Source organism: Paramisgurnus dabryanus, chromosome 1 (genome assembly GCF_030506205.2).
Source record: "Paramisgurnus dabryanus chromosome 1, PD_genome_1.1, whole genome shotgun sequence".
Taxonomy (NCBI): Eukaryota; Metazoa; Chordata; class Actinopteri; order Cypriniformes; family Cobitidae; genus Paramisgurnus; species Paramisgurnus dabryanus.
Window position 1 is genome coordinate 43,370,536 of NC_133337.1, and position 14,149 is coordinate 43,384,684.

Here is a 14,149-nt window from a genome sequence, read left to right on the forward strand (position 1 = left end):
GCGGGAGCGGCAAATGACAGCAAAGACCGGAATCGAACTCGGAGGTTATATGTCAATGCACCAAACAAAGGGCTTTCAAAGGGCCAAATACAAACTTTTTGACGTTCTACTCCTAACGCTTTTTCTGTTCCGCTGTCAGACCCACGATGCAACACAGCAAGCATAAAGTTTACCTTCCAAATGAATGAATTGAAAATCCTTGCTAACCTACGCCTGTTTAGCACCAGTGGACATGTACCGTAACTTGCAGACGACTCTGGGCCGGATTGGCACCGGATCAGCGCCAGAGCTGTTGACTTCGGCACAGATCCAGAGCGGATCCGGCCCAGAGTCATCTGCTGCCTGGGATTGTTGACATGGGCGCCGAAATATTATGCACTGCTTTCGCAAGCAGTGTGAAACCGGAGTTGTCCATGCATTTATTCATTGTCCAACCATGCAAAGTCTACTCAAACGATCTGTTTGAGAACTGACAATCTGTTCCTTAGGGTGCTTTTGTTTTATTTGCCCGAAGATCTGCGTTATCAAATCACACTCCGTACAAGATTTTTACATAATAATGGAGTGCGAGGCACTGCTTATATATCCGTGGAGACATTCAAACTGAAGTGTTGAGACTTGCCGAGAAAGGAGATTGTGTATTTTAGTGATGATTGTTTGGTTTACAGAGTGACAGTAAGCCAGATATGTTTCTGTTTCTCCTGTTATCACTTGCGCTGTTAGTTTAACCCCTTCACATCAACAACATTCTGGAAAAAATAACCCAAAAATGTGCACGCCAATTTATGCGTGGTGATTCTCATGATTGCATTTTCTAATTATCATTCAAGGCTGTCCTTGAGATTTAATAGCATTCTGGATATTAATCTTTGATGCTTCGTGCCTGTTAAGCATTGGTCCAGCGTATCTTATTTTTAAAATGCCTCTTACCGAACAAAAGGAGCAAACATTTTGCCAGATGTTTAGGACGGTCACTTCATTGTATCACTTTGATTAGCGCATTATAAAGTTGTTTGTAAGACGGATAGAGGGAGGATCTGTGATTTAAATCGAATGAGGAGAAATGCAACCAGGGAATCTTCTCACATGTCCTATGAAGGGCATCTAATTAGTGTGTATATGTGAATTTAAGCGAGCCAGTTGAGGCATAATGGGGTAATGCTATATAATTATGAATTAATTGGTAGAAAACTCTCCACAGCTGACCTCTTGATCTGCGCGACACTGAAAAACATTTCACACTGTTCTAGTGGCAATGGACGAATGACAAAAGTTCAGCAAAGAGGATTTTCGTAATTTGCCACCCTGATGGACAGTGATACACCGCTCAAGTCTGCAGGATCAGACCGCTACACACAACACAGGCCCGTGACAGTCAGTCTATGTAATTGGCGTAGTCCTGTCTGCAAGGTACCGCTGTATTTCTCCTGAGATTTATAAAAGCAGTCTGGGGCAGCGTTGTCTTTAGGGAATACATCTGCCGGAGTTCAACTCGGCCTCGTTCACTCATGCTATCTGCCTCCAAACACCTCTCTCTCTCACTCTTGCTCACTTGCTCACCCACTCGCTCCCTAGTATATTCCCCCTTAGACCATATCAGACACGGATCATTTAGGGAATCTGGGTTATTTCTGTCCACACCTGACTGTGTTCTGATGAATGTCTGGAGCCATATGTGGGGTACAGCCGCTCATCTCTCTGCATCTGTTTTACTTATTGCTGGAGGAAAGTTTTTTTGTTCTGCTTCTGTTTTATGTGACCTTGAAATCTTTGAGACCTGGAGCATTGAAGGAATGGGACTTCATTCCTAAGTGGAGATCCTTAGGAGTACGTGCAACAGACTTGCCTTCTGGTACCAAAAAAAAAAGTATGTTGACTGTATAGAGTTTTAACGGTTGAAATATTGGCCCAGTATAGTCTGATATGCATTTTACACAACCATCTGACAGCAATCTGGCAAGGCAACACAGACTTTGCTGCAGTCATATAGGGATGTATGGTTGGTTTTTAAGATGTACTGTATGGTAACAGACCTCATCCATCACTTGAGAATAAAATTATAATAAATATCTACCTGGAGTTTTGCCAGTGGTATGTATCTGTATAGCAGATATACATATGTAAGCAGGTGCGTGTGTGCATGTGGATTTATTAGGGTCTTAAAGGGTTAAGACCATTCAGCTTCATAGCTGCTTAGCATTGAATTTTGTGCCACTTGGTGGAGCTAACTCTCTCTGAGAGAATACAGTACAGTATAAGTCTCTCTTTCTATCTCTCTTTCTGTCCTTTTCCTGTGTATGTGCATGCATATCCTCATGTGTCTTCATCTAAAATTATATATCGTTTTTTATTGCACTTTAAAGATTTTCTTAAATGTATAATTTGTATTTTTGCCCATAAAATACAAAAAAAAAAAAAAACATAAAAAATCACGTAATACTGTTTTTAGTGTAGACTTTATTAAAAAAATCTATAGGCATAAAGCTTTGCCTTGAGACAAAACTATTGGGAAAAGTGGGAAATTTTTGTTTAAATTTGTTGTATTTCTTAATATATTTGAACTTGAAAACAAGATAAATATACTCATTAAGAAAATGCATGATGATATGATTTAGGAAATGTGACATAATGACCCATGTTGAAATATCATACAATCTAAAATTAATATTTTTATCTGAGGTTTCACCATCATAACTGATTTAAATTCTTGTCATACAGTAACATTATAAAATTAAAAGCGCTGTTTTATATGAATGTGCATAGCATAGCTCAGATTATTTGGCCTTGGATCAATTTGGTAAGAAATCAAAAGAAGCACTCGTGACTGTTTTGTCTCAAGAGGAGTTATGTGATGTTCCTTCTCCCAAAAATACAAAGAGCCGAACTTAAATTTTTAGTCTCAATTTGCTCGCAATTGTATCCCAATGGAGAAAATATAGATATTTTAGGAGATCTAATTAATTACTTACTCATCTTTAGCCAAAAATCTATAAACATTATCTATAAGACCTTGATCTTGATTGGTGAAGTATAAAGCACAAAAATAAAAAGCTCATTGTCTGTTATTAAGGTCTGTAATTATCTAGATAAGGGTGCGTATGTGCTGTATGTGTGCCTATTGGTGCATGTGTTGTCAGTGATGGATTCAGTGTTCACGAGCTTCCGCGTGTGTTTCCAAGTGAATCGTTTTGCATGGAGGGATGTTATAACTGCGACTAATTTAGAAACAGCCATTAAATGCTGAGGAAATGTAACAGGCACTTTAGAGGTTAATCTGTGTTGGACAATAATGACTGCTCACTAATGACCTCCAATATAGAGATTCACTTCATCAGATGTATTAAGAAAGCAACACTGTGTGTGTGTGTGTGTGTGTCTTTTATGTTTGTGAAGAGTGAGTGAGTGACTAGATACTGTAGGAGATGTGGGGTAGACTCTTGCCTTGTCCAATTCAATACATATTTATGAAATATTTCAGCATCTCTTTCTCCCATGCACGCGCACACACCTGGAGAAGGAGAGTTTATCTTTGGACTGAGTAAAACCGCTACCAAATGACACACAGGTCAAGGCAATAATCTGCTTATCAGAATCAAGCAAAGCATTTGTATAATTGGAGAAATCATATCAGAGTGATATTCAAATCAAATTATAGCCGAGCAATACAGCAGAGCCTGAAGTTCACAGACTGTTTGGTTACATTAAGGATTTGAATCACATCCTTCATCCCTTACCAGAATATCAGTATACCTGGACGAAACAATAGAGTTGCAGTTTTAATTTTAATCTTATTGAGAAATTATTTTTTATTTTATATGATCCACCTTTATAAAAGCAGCAACAAACCACCTGCCAATCCGACCCAAGAAGATTTCTCGCAGGTACAACCATGACTTCTAATATCACCACCAAAACATTTAAATAATTTCAGCAGCTCAAAAACACTTCGAAGTCCACCCAGGATGCTCTGTAAATTAATCTCAGTCACTTTAAAATCATCACACTGCTCATTCTCCCTCATTACGCACAGTTCAGAAGGTCCTTGAAAGGTAACATCACAAAGAGAGACATTCACAGAAAGACACTGAATCATCTCATAGCCGTCTTTAGTGAGCTTCTCCATTCAGCCACCTGTGAAATGAAACTAATAAACCATCTACTCACACTCTTTCTATCCCTCTTCTGCGTCTTTATCAGTTGTTTTAAATCCGACTCTGGCGCACTTTAATCAGATATTTCCCCCAGCGTAAAATGTTCTCCACGGGAACCGTTCCAAACGGGACAGTAACGATAACCTTTAGATTCGGGGAGCGAGAGGGAGAATTACGTACGTGACTGCTCTCTTTCCGGACTCTGCTCATCCGTCTGAGAGAGAGCGGAGGACCGACGGCGCACAAGAGCCACGGAGCCAGAGAGGGAGGGACAGAGAGAGCGAGCGAGAGAGAGAGAGAGGGAGAGTGAGAGAGAGAGTATACCTTCATTTTCAATTTTCCATTGCTTTTTTGGTGTATAGTGGTGTATCTCACGAGCATAAGGTTGTCACCGTCTCTCTGTTTTTGAGTGAACATTGTCCTCAGGCTTACTTGAGAGAGTAAGCAGCTGTCTGCCTGAGTGACGGCTCTCCGCTGCCTTTGATATCCATTTCTCATTTCACCCCTGCCTGTCTTCTCTCCTTTGTTTTAAACTATATTTGGTCACCTTACATTTTCATTTTTTCTTTTTTTTTGTTTGTTCAATTCATTTTATCTCTCTTTCACTTTTCTTTAAGTGTGAGCTCATGATTGGCTGTCGCAGATGAAAGACGGCGGAGAAAGGAAGGGTAAAAAGAGAGAGAGGCTTAACTCCCCTGGAGCTGCGCTTTTGACTTGGCTTGCCAGATCGTTGGGGTGCATAAAAAGACACTGCCAAGGAGAGAGAGAGAGAAAGAGGAATGGAAAACGAGAAGGAAGAGGTCAAGGAGATGAGGGCCACAGGCATTAGACCACAGGCTATAGATGGCAGTAGCGATCCACTGCTAATGGACGTACCATGATAGATGGACGCATCGATGCTAACTGTCCAAAACGATCCAAGCTTGATCTAATCAGGGTTCAATGACAGTGGAATGAAGGAGAAAGAGCCCATAATAAGTAAATCAACACCGGGAGAGAGAGGTGGGAGGTGGGGTGGATGATGTCCAGGCACTCTACAGGAGTCTATCATTCTCCAGTTCATATCGCTTCATCTTCTCATCATAGATCAAACCAATGGAGAAAAGTGATGGAGTTTTCTAATGGTGGAAAGACAAATTGAAGATATTCTTGGTGCATTTGACTGTTAAAGAAGTAGTGATAGACCGATATGTCGGCTTGGAGCATTTTATCTGCCCATTTTTGGAAAAAAATATATTTTCTCTTAAAAATAAAGGTTCTCTGCAGCGATGCCATAGGAGACCCTTCAACATCTACATCTTTCACAGAAAGTTATTTGTATTTTTGAACAAAAATTGGTTACACTTTACAATAAGGTTATTATACCATATTATACATAAAATATGTTATACCACGGGTCTGTTGAATGCTGTATTCTGATTGGCTGAGAAATGTTCTGTGCATTAATTTCTGAGAACCGCACACCTAACTTGTCGAATGTCTTAAAAATAGGCACCAGAGCAATGTTTGTGGTAACCGTGGTATAAGAGAAATAATTGACTCTGGTTCTTTGAATTATTTTCTTATATTCAATTGCTCCGTCGTCAATTATTCCTTACGTAATGCATTAACTAACATGAACAAACAATCAAGATATTATTTTTAAATAATAGTACTTTTAGCATAATACATTGAATCTGATTAGACCATTAGCATCATGCTCAAAAATAACCAAAGAGTTTCAATATTTTTCCTATTTAACTCTTTCCCCGCCAGCGTTTTTTAAAAACGTTGCCAGCCACAGTGCCAGCATTTTTCACAAAAGTTTAATGTCTTCCAGAAAATGTTCTTTTTTAAATATATAAACAAACAATATATCAAATGAAAGAACAGACCCTCTGCTTTGAAACAACAAAAAAAAGTTTCATCCTACCTTCATTAGTTCTCTTTTTATCACCTGTCAAATATGGGTAAGTTTCTTCAAAAACACCCATTTTTCAACAAAGAGATAATTCAATTTTTGTGAAGGACTTTTCATATGCAGATGCAGAGCGATCTTTAAAACATACACAGAGTGATTTCTTTTTCACGTGAGGCGCTACTTCCGGGTTGTATAAGTTGCGAAAGTGCGCCACCTGGTGGATAATAGGGGTATTGCGAAAAGCCGGAAATTCTTGTCTTTTCTTAAATGACGAGTTATCTCGTCAATGGCGGGGAAAGAGTTAAAACTAGACTCTTAGTGTACTAAGACCGCTGCAAAAATGTATGCAATTTTTTTAGGCCGATATGGCTAGGAACTATACTCTCAATCTGCTCTAATAATCAAGGACTTTGCCTCCGCAACATGGCTGCAGCAGGACCATTGATATTATGCAGTGACCGAAAATAGTCCCCTGCTATTGAAAGTAACCAAAGGAACTCTTTTTGGGCACTATACACGATGTAACAACAGACGAGTCAAGTTTTAAATAGAAAAAATATCGGTACTCTTTGGTCATTTTTGAGTGTGATGCTAATGGTCTAATCAGATTCAATGGATTATGCTAAGCTATGCTAAAAGTGGTACCGCCAGACCCAGAGATCAGCTGAATGGATTCCCAAACGTTCAAAACGTTCCCAAAAAATCAAATGTTTCACTTTAGGCGAACTGGAAACTGAACAAAGTGAACAAATTCTGTGCAAACCACCATGCAAAGTTGGGTCTTGCACTGGAAACGCACAATCGCCCACTTTGCAATGATGTGATTTTGTCGCATGCTAAGGCTGTGAATATAGTAATTTTACGGTGCATCTTGATGCTAATGTGAAAGATCACTGCATCGATGCATAAAAACAAATAATCGATTATTAAAAAAGCCGTGCCCATATCTCTCTTTCTTTCTTTCGAGACACGTTAAAGATTCCACATTGCGGGATATGTGCCTTATTAATGAAGCACACGTCTCTGGAGCAGAGTTTTAATGAGCTTTAACAAGAAAGACGAGAAAGAGCCGCAACAGCACAACTGTGAGGAAGAGACTTACCTGTGCAGTGATATAAAAAATGAGGATGAAACGCATCGTGACGCATCAAGATATTGGATTGAATTGAATCGTTGACATTACTGAATCGTGAGACCAGTGACCGTTCACACCCCAACAGTGGACACGTCAAGTATAAACCAAGCTTCAGAGTCACATCTGAGCGCGGCGACTCCACAGAAGTGTGTTCAGAACCTGTCATGTGAGAGAACGGGAGTGAAAAACGTGCTGTGCAAAAATCTATTTTGATAAATGAATCTATTCGAAACACTGAAGGTATGACAACTTAATAAGGGACACATGCAAGAGCTACACAGATGTGTGAAATGAACAGGTTTGAAACAAACAGATACATCATTAAGATAAATACAATGTATGGTCTGTAACTATATGTTGCTCGGATAAAAGCATGAAGCAGTTGCATAAACATGAATGAAAAAAGTAAGTGAAAGGAAAGCAATCGAATGGATGTTTGTCTCAGAGCAGTGATGGGTCCAATTAACACAGTCTGTGGGCTTTTACACACTGCTTTGTTACATTGCCAATTGCTTTTCCTGTGTAATACACACTCTTGATGTAGGTATGAGTGTGGGTATATGCACGGGTAAAAACAGCACACCAATAAAAGTAAGATAAACCGCTCTGGATGTGTTTTTTGCCAAGATACTGTAAACACGAGGTTTATATTCACCCCATGGGAAATGTTCGAAAACCGAACAGCTCCAGAGATTATTTGTGCAGAACTGGATTTCTCTCCTGATTTTTATATACACGGTAGTTTTTAATGTAGTGGTTTTCTTTCTTGCAACTCGGCTTGTTTTGCAGTTTTAGCAGGGGTATTGTTATTTGTTTAATCCGCCATCTTCATCATCATTGCTACTGTAATATATTAACAGGTTTGGCTGGGGTTGGAGAAAAGTACTGTAAAGAAATAAGACCAAACCGGTGTATCATGCGATTATATCTTTATATGGGATGTTTCTGCTGTTTGATGTCGAATCTTTAAGTTTTTTTCAAACTAGACATTCTTATCCTCTCCTTTCAAGTTCATGTCATTAATTACAATTTTGTCTGTAGAAGACATCTCCACATCTCCAGTTGGGGGCACTATTTGGTCAAAGTTTTTTAAGAATGTCCTAAGTTTACTCACTTTCTAAATAATGACACATTATTAGGCTTTATCAACAATTAAAATATATATTTATCCATAACAGAGATGCAAAGTCCATGTTACACCAGCAGCCCACGAGAAACTGAGAGAGATGACTGAAGATTATAGATATTACCAAGAAGTGGAGGACTAATGTACAGTTCACACAAAAGTACATTTTATTACCGCTTGCCGTGTTTGTCTCATTTTATACCTGTATTCTTACAGCTTAAAGTTCGGGTTATTATTAACTTCTCAAAAGTGCTTGTTGTTCTAAGCAAACAAAGCTTGTATTTGCCAGTGTGGAAATGTCAAAGTTAGTTTTAGTCAACAGGCCGGTAAACACCGCAGCGGAGGCCAGATCCCGCTGTGCGTTCGGCTGTTTTATGTTCTTTGCTTTATGTATTTCTTTATTTATTTATGCTGAAGTGGCCAACCACGGATGAGTAGTATTGATCACAGCCACAAGACAGTGATGTGATACGAGTGAAACTCATACGCGGTGATGTCAGTGGCACAGCGGTGATCCACACCAAACATCAAGATGTGGAAAAGAGCTTTACAGCAGATTCCTGTCTCCATAAAGCCAAGATTTTAGGGTTGGGCGATATCGATCGAAATTCATATCTCAGTAATTTTGCCTTTTTTTACAAAGTGGAATAAATGCATTTCAAAGCCTCGTGTGAGATCTCACAATCACATTTATTAAAACAGCGTATGCTGAAAATAATATTCATAGTCAGGGGCTCTCCGTTTGAAAATATACAGCTGTGCGACATGCAAGCTGGTTTGAAAGCTTATGTCTGACCTCAGTGTACGTTTCTGTTGCAAAGATGGAGGGTCATATCAGACCACATCGATATCTATCCAATATCCCACTGGGAAAAAATAGCACTATATTACCAAAGTGTTGATATACTGCAGACCTACATAATACTTACAAGCCCTTCATAATCTGTCAAGCACATGCTTAATTAAGTTATAGATTTTATATCCCTTTAACTTTCCACAAGAAGAAAAAGACATTTGAAAAAAAAGTTTGCATTTCTTATCTTCTTATGTCGCGAGTTAAGACACTCAATGTATTTTTTTAACACATCCCATCATTTTTTAAATATGGGTCTCTACCAAATGGTTGATATGTCACTTAAAGGAATACACATACTATGGAAATCAGAAAATATGAACTTTAATACTATAAAAACATAATCAAAATAAAATAGTTTTGTATATTAAATCTTCTTTATTTATTGAAGTTAAAATATTAAAATGTTAAAATTAGGGCTGTCAATAGCAGCGTCAGGAAGATCGCTTTTGAGTCTTGTGACTCTTAATAAATCGTTTAACATCAATCAGGTCCCGAACTTTATCTCTCTTAATAATTATTTTATCATCAAGCAAGTCCTGCAGTCTATTTTCTATCATTTCTGCATGCTTTTAAAACGAAACCAAAAAGTGAATGAAGATGCATCTTTGCTTTAGATTATGGATTTGGGACAGTACACCTCTACAGAAACGTAAAAATAAAGATCATTTTAGATGTTTAATGACCATTTAGAGCATTGAATTCGCTAGACAAGAGCTTAATGTTCTTATTTTTATGAAAACTTCTGACTCATCTAGACAGCGTGGGTCACTTGCTGCGTATTAATTCATCTAGCTGTGGGCTAGACCAAGGGTCAAACAGAAATTTGCATGTTGCGTTAATCGCGCGTTAATAAAATTAGTGGCGTTATAATGAATTTGCGTTGATGCGTTATTAACACGTTAATTTTGACAGCCCTAATTAAAATATTTCAGGTTTTCATTTAACATAGGAAATTAAATGTTTTCGTTTTTTTAACAATAAAAATAACTAAAAGTAACAAAACGAAGATATTACAATGGCATTTTAGGTTAAAATTGTTTAACTTTTCTAAGTTTTTTCATGGCACCAAGTAACATAATTTTGTAAAGTAAGGGCTCTAGCAGTGTACTACGTCAAAAAAAAAAAAAAAACTGCATTCCTTGCAAAATTTCAACAAGAACAGTTCACATGGCAGGAGTGATTTCTTTCTCTCTGACATCTGTCTAAGAAGATGTGTTGTGACAAGTGCTGTTGATTGACACACTGACATCTAGTGGATTTTTTGACATAACATAGCTCAACCAAATAGTAGAGATGGCTCAATCAGCTTGAGTTAAGTTAGGTACTTATGTTTCCTTTATTAAAATATTTATTTAAAGGACAAAGCCACCAGCAGCAAGTAGACTATTTCATTAACTGGCTTGGCTTTTTATGTTCCATCTCTCAGTTAGTGGCAAAATGCATTTATTAATTTGTTTATTTGGTTATTCTCCATCTATATGTAGGCCCTAAGCCATCCCGATCCTGAGATTTGTATCTCTGTGTATTTCTCGCTTTGAGCCTCCATTGTCTCTTAACTTGCTCTTCTGGGATGACTCTCACAAGATTCGGTTTATCTGGAGTAGGTGTGAGTAACAACGCTAGCGAAACAGATTGTGCAGAGGCTGTGACTGTTTTGTTTATATAACTGTGTGTTGTTTAAGATACACATTGAAGACAGAGTTTCCTGTTGCTTAATTGGTGGAGCATTGCGTTCGCACCGCAAAGGTCATGGGATTCGAACCCCTAGGGAACGTGCATTGATTAAAAACAATAAAAATAGCTTGAATGCACTGTAAGTCACTGTGGATAAAAGCATCTGCCAAATGCAAAAATGCAAATGTTTTGTTGGAGTAAATGGTACTTTGATTTACGAAATTGCTGTTGCATTTATGTTACCAAATAACGTTGTTGTTTAGTGCAAACGGTTCAAAGCAATTATTGCGATAAAATCCGGTTAGATATTTTAATAATGGATTGTAAGTCAGCACACGTATATTAGCGAAAAACATCCAGTGAGTATGTGGTTAGACATTTAACCTTTGGTTAGCTCAGCTTCTGTGGATTAATGGAGAGGATTGCCTCCATGTGAGTAAACCAACCCAGATGCTGAGATAATCCTGCGAAAGACACGGTTGGCATGGCGATAGACCCTAAAGCACATCCTCTATCTTTGTTGGCTACATGTGAGAGTTTTGGTGGCTCATCACCAGATGCTTCCATGGCTGTCAAGTGCTCCAGGGGGGTTCAAAGACTAAAAATGAGTACTGCATGATTCAGTCTTAAAATAAAATGTGTGTGTTAAAACTTTTTACGGAGTTTATTTGTGATGCATGTTTGCATCATCTTGTCTTGGTTCGGGGGTGGTTTTAAAAACTATCCAAGTATCACTACAAGAGTCGGCACTACAAGGCTCTGTGTTCTAAAATACCGCTAATGCGTCTGTTTATCTATTTTGCTGTGTGAGTTGCTAATGACGTGCCTAATGCTAAATTGAGGATTTTAGAGATCTTGTGTGATTTTCAGTTGTTTAATAGCATCAGTCATTCAGCATGCACTTCCTGTGCTAAAAAATTTTGTTTTCTATGTTGTCAAGAAAACGAAATTAGAAATAAATATTGGAACACTAAGTCGGACAGAACAACAGGTACAGTAAAACCGAAAAAGAAAAAAACATATTTTGATTTCTCTAATGAAACTCGCTAACACTCAAGGAAATGCTACTTGATCAGCATTTATATGAACGCCACCAAAACAGTCCAAAATAAAAACGTTTGTCTGAACACTACAGAACATGTTTTTGAGAGATAATCATATAACCAGCCTGATCTCACAAGAATTCGTTCATATTTAACGAGTTTACTAATTAGTATGATTTGGAAACGTAAACCATAGGCTGTAAAAATACGGACATAGTGTCTGTGACGTTTGTGAAGAGCTTTTTTTGGAGCCTATAGTAGGCGGTTCCTGCGGTCTCCATCTTGGTCGCGAGTCACGGTAAAACACTCACGGATAACCGAAAATGGGTAAAGAGGCAGGACGTGGTTAAAGCTGAAGTGGCTGATTGCTGAAACCACACCCACCTAGCTCGACTCTAGTGACAGCAGTGGCAGTTCACCCTTCATGCCCTTAATTTTGCAGAACATTAAAGGAATATTCAATTTTTTTTAAAGAAAAATCCAGATAATTTACTCACCACCATGTCATCCAAAATGTTGATGTCTTTCTTTGTTCAGTCCAGAAGAAATTATGTTTTTTGAGGAAAACATTGCAGGATTTTTCTCATTTTAATGGACTTTAATAGAGCCCAACATTTAATAGTTAACTCAACACTTAACTGTTTTTTCAACGGAGTTTCAAAGGACTCTAAACGATCCCATACGAGGCATAAGGGTCTTATCTAACAATACGATTGTCATTTTTGACAATAAAAATAAAAATATGTACTTTTAAACCACAACTTTTCGTGTAGGTGCAGTCCAGCGCGTAGTGACGTAGGGAGGTCACGTGTTACATATATAAAACGCACATTTGCGGACCATTTTTTACAATAACCTGCCACAAAGACATGAATTAGTATCAGTTGACATACAACAACGTAGGAATGGTCCTCTTTCAAGACGCTTGCAAACACTGGGGCGGAGTTTCGCGTTCGTCCTCTGTGACCTCTTGACGTCATGACGTATTGCGTGGGGTCACGCTAACGCATCACGACCGGATCTACATGACGGGAAGTTGTGGTTTAAAAGTGTATATTTGTTATTTTTATTGTAAAAAATGACAATCGTTTTGCTAGATAAGATCCTTATGCCTCCTTTGGGATCGTTTATAGTCCTTTGAAACTCCTTTGAAAAAAAACGTTAAGTGTTGAGTTAAGTATTAAATGTTGGGCTCTATTAAAGTCCATTAAAATTAGAAAAATCCTGCAATGTTTTCCTCAAAAAACATAATTTCTTCTGGACTGAACAAAGAAAGACATCAACATTTTGGATGACATGGTGGTGAGTAAATTATCTGGATTTTTCTTTTAAGAAAATGGACTAATCCTTTAAGGATTAATATAATTTAAACGGATGAGTTACAAAAAATGCACCCCCCTCACAGTTGTCATGAAGGACAAAATGAGCTATACACACCAAAAACCAGACCAGACTGTAAATTTATTATTTTATATTATTTTTTTAAATGTATTTTTACTGTAAAGTTTGGCATTTTAACATGGAGTTACATGGGAATTGACTCCCTTTTGGAGCCAGACTCTAGTGGACGTTTCTACCTAACGATTCGTTCGCATGTCCCATTAAACATGCCTGTTTGAAATTGATTCTGAATCGCAAGGCTGTGATTCTTTCTTTCATTCACAGCTTGTGCATGTACTATGGCCTTTGGTTATCAATCTAGATGCTAGTCGTTTATAACGTGCATTTAAAGAAGCAACACTCGTTAAATAAAAATCACTCAAAATATTCTTTATTATCATGAAAATACCTGAAACAATTTGAAGAACAGCATTTAAATATTCCTGTAGACATTTTCTGGGACAGTAGCCGTTTCTCAATGTCAAGGAAGGATCCTCGGAAGCCAGAATTTCGAGGATGCTACGTCATTGACGTCCGTCGAAGAACTGTTCCAGTGTTGAGGATCCTCGAAATTTCAGCCAAAGACTGAGTCCTTCGTTCGAGAAATATCCCATATACAGGAAAGGATGCATATGTGTATCCTTCGCGCTCTTCACGTGCTGAAATCACCTACAATCCTATGCGCGCAGCACCGAAAGCACACCTTTCAATCACGCAAAGACGCAATGACGTGCACTTGCTAGACTGTTCCATTTTACGTGTTCTCCGAATGCTTAAGAGGAGCCTCGCCTAGCCTCTGAAGGAAGTGACTTGTAAGGACTAGTCCTGCCAAGGAAGTATCCTTGACATTGAGAAACGGCTCCTGTTTGTAATGCTACTTCTTC

At 38.2% G+C, this 14,149-nt stretch overlaps 1 protein-coding gene across 1 annotated transcript in view; it reads right to left on the reverse strand.

Annotated features, from left to right (window-relative positions):
* Positions 1-4,387, reverse strand: part of cdh10b (cadherin 10, type 2b (T2-cadherin)) — a 70,625-nt gene extending 66,238 nt beyond the window's left edge. The window contains exon 1 of the mRNA XM_065262559.2: positions 4,165-4,387. The gene's annotated coding sequence lies outside the window, so the exon portion shown is untranslated. The remainder of the gene's footprint in view (positions 1-4,164) is intronic.
* Between the last annotated feature and the right edge of the window lie 9,762 nt (positions 4,388-14,149).